This window comes from Schistocerca gregaria, chromosome 2 (genome assembly GCF_023897955.1).
Source record: "Schistocerca gregaria isolate iqSchGreg1 chromosome 2, iqSchGreg1.2, whole genome shotgun sequence".
Lineage (NCBI taxonomy): Eukaryota > Metazoa > Arthropoda > Insecta > Orthoptera > Acrididae > Schistocerca > Schistocerca gregaria.
The window spans coordinates 878,633,181-878,642,715 of NC_064921.1; the positions used below are offsets into that span (position 1 = coordinate 878,633,181).

General features: G+C 43.3%; 1 non-coding gene across 1 annotated transcript; it reads left to right on the plus strand.

Moving 5' to 3' along the window:
* Positions 1-271: 271 nt before the first annotated feature.
* Trnat-ugu (transfer RNA threonine (anticodon UGU)) lies at positions 272-346 on the plus strand. Its single transcript has one exon. It is a non-coding gene; the product is annotated as a tRNA-Thr (tRNA).
* Positions 347-9,535: the final 9,189 nt, after the last annotated feature.

Sequence of the window (9,535 nt, forward strand, 5' to 3'; positions counted from 1 at the left end):
GTTATGTTCACGAACGACTTCCCGAAAGAACAGTTACCGTTTCGGGAACAGATACTACCGTCATATATAGTTAAAGTATGGCTTCCCGCCCATTGACCTTCTTGCGCGAACGCACGTGCTATGCCCGAACTCGTACGGGACTTGGTAGGTTAATCTGCCTCGAGCAATGAGTATGATGGGCAAATATCTATTAAGAGCACTACGAATGTAGTGGTGTGGACATGTTGGGAATGTGGGTCTCACGGGGAGCGTGCAGGCGATAATTCCCTGTGCCCTCGGTGGCTCAGATGGATAGAGCGTCTGCCTTGTAAGCTGGAGATCCCAGGTTCGAGTCCCGGTCGGGGCACACATTTTCAACATGTCCCCAATGAAGTATATCAAGACATTTTCAACATGTCCCCAATGAAGTATATCAAGACCTGGCTGCAGCTAGGGTGTCCATTTAATTATCATTTCATTCTAGCAAAGCTGCATCGTCATCAACGGTAACTGTTCTTTCGGGAACAGATACTACCGTCATGTATGTTGAAGAGTGATTCTCACTGGGTTTTCATCTGGCGTAAACCAGGAACCAGATACCAACCCCATAATGTCCTTGAAAGGGACTTGTATGGAGGTCGTGGTTTGATGGTGTGGGGTGGGATTATGATTGGTGCACGTGCACTCCTGCATGTCTTTGACAGAGGAAATTTAACAGGTTAGGTGTATCGGGACGTCATTTTGCACTAGTATGTCCGCCTTTTCAGGGGTTCAGTGGCTCCCACCTTCCTACTGATAGATGATAACGCACAGCCCCACCGAGATGCCATCGTGGAGGAGTACCTCGAAACAGAAGATATCAGGCGAACGGAGTGGCCTGCCTGTTCTCCAGACCTAAACTTATCAAGCACGTCTGGGATGATTTCGGTCGACGTATGGCTGCACACTTCAGGAGCTCGGACCGGCACTGGTGCAAGAATGGGAGGATACACCCCAGCAGCTGCTGGACCACTTAACCCTGAGTATGCCAACCCATTGTGCGGCCTGTGCACGTGTGCATGGTGATCATATCCCATATTGATGTCGGCGTACATGCGCAGGAAACAGGGGCGTTTTATGGCACATGTGTTTCTGGACGGTTTTCTCAAATTATCACCAATATCGTGGACTTACAGATCTGTGTCGCGTGTGTTCCCTATGTGCCTATGCTATTAGCGGCAGTTTTGTGTAGTGCCACGTTGTGTGGCACCAAATTCTGCAGTTATCCTTAATTTATGAGCATGAGTGTAATTTGTTTATTTAGCCAGACCGGATTAGGCCTTAAGGCCGTCTGATTTCGGACCAAGAACAACACTTAAAAAAAATGTTACAAAACGTTCTTAGTATCTATGTGTACGTCTGGTCCCATTACTTACTTCTGAAAAATGATTAAGAGTACAATTACAATTCCCGACACACATAATAGCAGTGAATAATCATAATTATTGGCATTAATAATGTTAATTACAGGGCGTTAAGAATAACAACAATCATGGCTAGAGCGCCTGGCGATAGCGGTCACGTACGGGTGACGTTTGCCTTATTGTGCGTATGTATGTGCGTTTTCCTTTCTTTTTTGAAGAAGCCTTTGGCCGAAAGCATAGTTTGCAGCAGTCCTTTCGTTGCGCCTGTCTGCGACTCAATGTGATATCATTACAGCGTTCTTTTCACAGTTGTTGCTATTTCAACCTGGACTTTCCACTGTTTGATGCTGCCTACCGGCCTTTGTTCCATCCCACAACCCTGTTATCTCTAAAGCCTTCCTCAGCTCTTTGTCGTTTCTTTATTCCCCCCCCCCCCCCCAAACCACGCACAACACGCGGCTGCGTGACCGCGCGGACTGTTGGTGCAGCTGCTCGTGCCCCAAATTCTTCTCACCGATAGTTAGATTATTCCCGTTGATCCTGTTTCCTCCCTCCCTCTCACGTATTATCGCATAGTGCAACACGAATTTGTGAATCTCGAACTAACCAATTCCCCGCTCTTTCCTCCAGTATCCAATACGGGAACTCACCCGTCCCGTCCTTTTTCCCATGTTTTTCACGTATTTTTGGGCGTATTTTTACCTATTTCCACGTACTGGTCCGTATTTGTTCGTATTTTTACACATTAGTGTGTATTTATAATTTATATGCATTTTTAAGCATCTGTACGTATTTTCGCTTGCCTTTTTCTGTTATCCCACTTCCCTCACAATCATCTAACGCCTACTTATGCCCATTTACCCATTTCCTACGTCATTTCCTCTTTCCCCAACGTCAACCCTTCCACAATTGACCCCAGCTCCGTCTTCCTGCACTTGTACCTTAAATGCTGCCTATACAATGGAATCCCCTCAACGACCTAAGCATAAAAATTCCTTTCTCTGCCTCCCACCCCTCCTTTCACGATGAGCTTCATCTTTTCATATTCCGACAGTCTCCGTCCTTCACAAATCCGGTACGGCAAAAACACATCTCCCAGCACTACCTCTGCTTCTTGCGGAAGATACAGCTACTGGAGTGCGGCTACAGCTACTGAAGATAGCGGTCATGTGTGCGTGAACTCTGCCTGCCTGTGTGACAGCGTGTCTCTCTTCCTTTCTTTCCTGAAGTAGGCTTTGGCCGAAAGCTTAGTGCGCAGCAGTCTTTTCGACGTGCCTGTCGGCGAGTCAACGTGTTATCTTTACGGTCAGTAGCAATCTCTCCTTTTCATAATTGTTAATAATATTGATTAGTTTACCATATTTAAAGTCCAGTTGAGTATCATTAGAAACCGACAGGTGTTGAAAGAGCAGATTCATGTGTCAGTGACAATAGCTTTCTTTAGAAAGAACCAACTTGTTCACAGCATACCGTTCCTTTTGCATTGTTCGCTCAAAAACTGGTTTATGGAGGCCTGCATTCACTGATGGCGGCATTTTCTCTACCTTTGCAATCGACTGTCATTGAAAGGCATGACACTCGTTTCCAATTCACGTCAGTTCGGATCTTTTTACGACTGCCGTACCCACACCGAGTTACATGGCTGAAGGTGGTACACCATTCCTTGTAGATATGTTATGTTAGACAACCGTCGTAGATACATCAACAAATCTGGTACACCATTCATAGCGTGTTCATAGAAACGTCGAAACACGATGGCTTCTATCTACCATTCAGACACGTCTCTAAGTCTACCCAGTTACTGCGCTATTGCCATTACAGCTGACTGAAACTTAAACACCCCCTCACTACCATTACTCACGTCCATGGTGTAGGCTCAAAAGACAGCCTCGTGCCAGTTCTGCACTACCGACAGCACTTCAGTACATCCACTTTGCTCTATTAATGGGTTGACGAATATTTTGTTCGGTGAGCTTAACTTGCCAGGGTGTCTGACAGAAAACTTACATAATTCGGACACCCCAAATATTTCTTAAAATATTCTTGACATGCAGATAACGTTTCCTTAGAAGTTATAGTCAATTTGTTGCATTTTTTCACCTACTGTGATATTGAAAGAATTTTATTTTTTAATTGAAAGATGTACTTTTGTCTTTGACATTCGAAACCTATTGAAAAGCAGAGTTCGGTGATAGGACTTTTTAAGTTGCACTCTGTAACTTCACAATTACAACTAGGTAAACGCCAAGGCAAGCTGCTAGACGCTACCTTTCTTCCATTGTTTCTGGTGATGGGCCGATCCCAGGTTTATGCCTTTAGTGGAGCAAAGAGTGCAAACTTTAACAAACGCTACTATAATTTGCCAGAAACTTCGTTTCCATACCTAGAACAGTTTACAAAATATTAAGGCTCTTACGTTACTTACATCAATGTGTGTATGTATATATATCACTAACTGTGAACGTGAAGTTTAATCTCAGAAACTTCCGTAGGGATTTTGATACAGTTTTTGGTAAAAGGTCCACTGACTCACGAGGGAGGTTTGTATGTGTAATTTATAATTACAAAATGGGAATGGGAAACGCTGAAAGAGAGAAAAAAATGTAAGTGTGAGGTTGCAGCTTAGCACACCCCTATGTCGCTACAGATCCGATCCACAGTGACCTACAGGGATGGGGAGCTACCCATAAAATCACGCAAATTTAAAAGAAACTAGGTCGCGCAATGGGTAACGTCTTATTAAGCGGACGTTGCTAGCGGAGGTCCAATTAAGCATTAAACTATCGTTACCAGACCTCACACGGACACATTAGTAAAGAGAATCATCAAACTACGAAAGGAAATATGTGGTCACTATTGAAACCTGATTTATTGCTAAAACACATCAAAAACGTGATTTACCCAATGAATCAAGAAGTTAAACATTTAATAAGTGGACAAGGGGTTGCAAATACGTACTATAGCCTTGGCGCGGGTGGGGTATACGTGAAAGCACAACTTGAAACAATGTCGAGAATACGGCCAATCATTGCAGAAAAAGTTAGTGATTTAGAGAAAGGTCTCAGAAAAGCATGAACGAACACCAGTACTTCCACCCAACTTCATGATAAGTGCAACTAGCTGGCTGTGAAAATTACGTCTGTAAAAAGAAACCCTGATGCCAATTAACTAACATCATAATCGCCTCGTGTCGATGCATGCTTATCACTCTTAAGCTGTGTAAAGAAGAAGTCAGACGCAGTACTGCCTGAAAACTCTTAAGTTCAGCATTCATTCCGCTTTGAGTTTAAGATATCTCTCCCTGCAAGTATCCTCTACAGTTGCCCAAGGCGAAGAGCATTCTGGACGGCATCCTAATGATAACTTAGGTGGTTCTGCTAGCATCAGAATCTCGCCAGCTTACTGCAGTCAACTTCATGGGCTTTGACCAATGATGATTTTATAAACAAGTTCAACAATTTCCTACTCTAGGCGATTTTGTCATGGTTAACCAATCAGGTGAGGTGCACGGAAGAAGACAGAAAATGTCTCCCACTCCATTACAGATTTTTAGTCATGCCCAACCAAAAGCTCTGCACACATGCATTCATAGTAATTATCCCTTATACCATAATAATTACCATTAGCCATTCAGACAATCCCTTGCCAGAATCTGAACAAACAATCCAGCAGGCTCTCGTCAACGTTCCTACTGTGCTGACGCGGCTGATTGCCTTCCCTTTCTCTTTAACTGCACAGAAAACGGATTTCAGCTCCAAACAGCTTTATGAGACCCATGTTCAAATGGTTCAAATGGCTCTGAGCACTATGGGACTTAACTTCTGAGGTCATAAGCCCCCTAGAACTTAGAACTACTTAAACCTAACTAACCTAAGGACATCACACACATCCATGCCCGAGGCAGGATTCGAACCTGCGACCGTAGCAGTCGCGCGGTTCCAGACTGTACGCCTAGAACCGCTCGGCCACTTCGGCCGGCACACCCATGTTCACCTAAGTTAATTTCCCTATTGCACGCCAGCTAAAAGTCCCCAAGGCTGCTGAAATAACAATACTCACTCGCCGTATAACAGAGGAAAGAAGATGTAGAAATAATTAGCAATTTAGTCATTGGCAGTAATGAATACTCTGTGCAGTTTTCATTGAGGATTAAGGATTTGACTTGACTGACTGTATGAATCTGTATATTAAATTATAAGACAACTTAAGGGACAGTCTGGGGATAAAGTGTCATGCGACATAAGATAACAGGATAAGCCATGGCAATTTCACATAAAAATGGTCTGAGTTTAGAAATTAAAAAATTCCAAAGAATCGCTTAATGTGCGCAGCATCAACTCACATATTTCTGAGCAGTAACAAAGGATACATCACTGATGTCATTGGCATAATGAGAAATAAAATTCCCTGTATTTCACTTCAAGAAAATGGACCATGACTAGTGGGCACTTCTTCTACATCTTCATCTACATAGATACTCCGAAAGCCACCAGACAGCACGTGGCGGAGGGTCCCCTCATATTCCACTCGCAAATAGAGCAAGGGAAAAACGACTGTCTCTACGCCTCCGTATGAACCCTAATTTCTCGTATCCTATCTTTGTGGCCCTTACGCGCAATGTATGTTGGCGGGAGCAGAATCGTTCTCCAGCTAGGTTCAAATGCAGGTTCTCTAAATTTTCTCAATATTGTTTCCCGAAAAGAAAGCCGCATTCCCTCCAGGTATTCCCATTTGAATTCTCGAACGACCTGCGTAACACTTACGTGTTGTTAGAACCTACTGGTAACAAATCTGGCAGTCCTTCTCTGGACCGCTTTGATGTGTTTCTTCAATCCGACCTGGTACGGATCCCAAATACTCGAGCAGTACTCAAGAATAGATCGCACCAGAGTCCTATATGCGGTCTCCTTTACAGGTGAACAGCTCTTTCCTAAAGTTCTTCCAAATTACCGACGTCGACCACTTGTCTTCCCTACCACAGTTTTCAGATGCTCGGTCCACCTCACGTCGCTTTGCAACGTTACACCCAGATATTTAAACTACCTGACTGTGTCAGGCCATACACTAGTAATACTGTATCCGAACATTACAGGTTTGTTCTCCCTACTCATCTGCATCGACTTACATTTTTCCCCATTTAGGGCTAGCTGCCACTCATCACACCAACTGATAATTTTGTCTGAGTCGTCTTGTACCTTCCTACAGTCACTTAACTTCGACACCTTACCGGACACCACGGCATCATCAGCAAACAACCGCAGATTGCTGCCCACCCTGTCCGCCAAATCTTTTATGTACGTAGAGAACACTTCCCTGGGACACTCCTGATGATACCTTCGTCTCCGTCGAGCACAACATACTGGGTGCTACCATTTAAGAAGTCTTCAGGCCACTCACATGTCTGTGAACGTATTTCATATGCTCATATCTGCGTTAACAGCCTGCAATGGGGCACCATGTCAAATACTTTCCGGAAATCTAGAAATATGGAATCTGCCTGTTGCCCTTCATCCATAGTTATTGATGCATCATGTGAGAAGAGAGCAAGCTGAGTTCCATACGACCGATCGTTTCTAAAACCATGCTGATTCGTGGACATAAGCTGCTTAGCCTCAAGAAAGTTTATTATTTTCGAACGGAGAATGCTTTCAAGGATTCTGGAGCAAAGTAGGGGTGTTGGTGTGTAATTTTGTGGGTCCGTTATTTTACCTTTCTTGTGTGTTGGAGTCACCTTTGCTATTTTCCAGTCGCTTGGGACTTTTTGTTGGGCGAGAGATTCACGATAAATGCAAGCTAGGTAAGGGGCCAATGCCGTAGAGTACTCTTTTTAAAATCGAACTGGGCTCCATCTGAACCTGGTGATTTATTTGTTATCAAAACTGTAAGTTGCTTCTCTACGCCAGGTACGCTTATTTCTATGTCGTCCATAAAGAAGTCTGTCCGATGGTGAATTGACGGTGTGTTGTACGATTTTCCTGTATGGACGATTTCTTGAACGTGAAATTCAAAACTTCAGCATTCGTATTGCTACCTTCAACTGCTACAACAGGCAGGTCAACAAGGGACTGAATGAAAGCCTTAGACTCGCTTAGCTATTTTACATAGGACCAGAATTTTCTTGGATTCTCTGCCAGATCTTTTGCTTAGTTCTGACGGTGGTAGTTATTGTATACTTCGCGTATAGATCTTTTCACAGACGCACGAATCTCTACTAACCTCCTCTCGTCGTCGTTTGTGCGTCCTCTTTTTAACCTAGAGTGCAACAACAGCCTCTGCTTCTTCAGCGTCTTACGAATTTCCTTATTAAACCACGGGGTCTTTTCCATTCTTTATCCACTTACTAAGCACAATCTGCTTAAACTTTGCCCATAATTCCTCCACATCCATCTTACTGGGACTAGGTGATGCCAGTTCACTGTCTAAGTAAAATGTTAATAACTGCTTATCTGCTCTTATTAGCAGAAACACTCTTCTAGACTTCTTAACTGATTTATTAACTTTCGTAACATAGTTGCTATAATGACATCATGATCGCTAATTCTCGTTGCTATACTGACATTGTCGATAATGTCCGGCCTATTTATATCTACAATGTCTAAGATAGTTCCATTGCGTGTGGGCTGCCGAGATAGCTCCTCACGACAATTTTCAGAAATCGTGTTCAAAAGTATTTAGCATGAAGTGTCGCCACCGCAATGAAACTTAGACATCCGAGTCTATACTCGGCAGGTCAAAGTCGACACCAACTAGTATTGCATGATCTGAGTATTTACGCTCTATTGACAGTAGTCCTCCTCTGAATGACTCTAGAACAGCCACAGAGGAATCCAATGGCCGTTAAAAACTTCCAACAATTAACTTAGATTCACCTACACCTGTTATACGCGACCACACGACTTCATTATCACACTCCATTTCTATCCCAGTAAAAACAATACTCAATTTGCTGATAAACAGAAGTAAAGGAAAGCTTTCTAGCTTGGGAAGATCATGCAGTCTGAATCCCAAAATTACACGATATTCCGTACTACTTCATTATGTTGCATAATATGAATTCAGCTTACATACTGGATGTTCTTTCTGAGCAGCAGCTGTTTCTTCGTTTGTTATACATGACTTCCCTTGAATTTTTAGCTCCGTATTCTCACTTACATTTCTGATCTTGCGGTTCCATCGCACCATGTCCGTACCTCGTAGTCCAGCTGCTGTCGTTGCAACGTCTGGATTACTGCGTCCCGGGTTCGATTCCCGGCCTGGTTTGTGTTGACCTCATCATTCCATCATTCTTGAAAGAGGCTGGATTGGACTTTGTACGTACTAGGAATTTGTATGGGATCCGATGACCACGCAGTTGAGTGCCCCACAAACCAGACATCATCATCATCATCCATTGCATCATAAAGTAAACGACATGACAGAAAATATTCATGCCAAAAACAAGTGAATGAAGTAAAACATACTTTTGCTTGTTGCCTGTAGGGAAGCGAGCGAGAAATAGGTTGTAACACGTTTACTGCCTCAGTCAGGCATGCTAGACAGACTAAACTTTCCTCATGTCACGAAGAAAGGAACTTATGCGCTACTAGTGTAAGATGGTTTCTCTGGTACTTCCAAACTATCTACAGCTCGTTACTACGGCATGTTCAGTGGTTTACTGGAAAAACGGTAAATATCCAATTTTAGCACTTTCCAGCTTTCCCATTTCTGCTCTTCAATTACAGCAATGATAAGGGTGTAAAATACTTATTGTTACCTGTTGCATTCTTACCTGTTGCATACTTAAATGTTGTTTGGAGTGACATCTCTTGGAAATGATAAGAGCTACCAGCTGGTTAGTTAGAGAGGAGGCGGTATCTGGCGGGAAAAGCAGCAAAGTAAACAACCTTAGCAACTCCAGTAAGCAGCGAAGCTTGGCCAGCTTCTATAAATGTTACAAATTGAAGACTCCCGCACCGTTTCTCTGTCTGTATCTCCAGTAAGCAGCGAAGCTTGGCCAGCCTCTATAAATGTTACAAATTAAAGGCTCCCGCACCGTTTCTCTGTCTGTATGTGAGGGATAGCCTCAAGAACCACTGCAGGGATTTTGATATGATTTCACTAATAGATTGACTGATTCACGAAAAATGTTTGTTTATGTAATTTATTAATGCTAC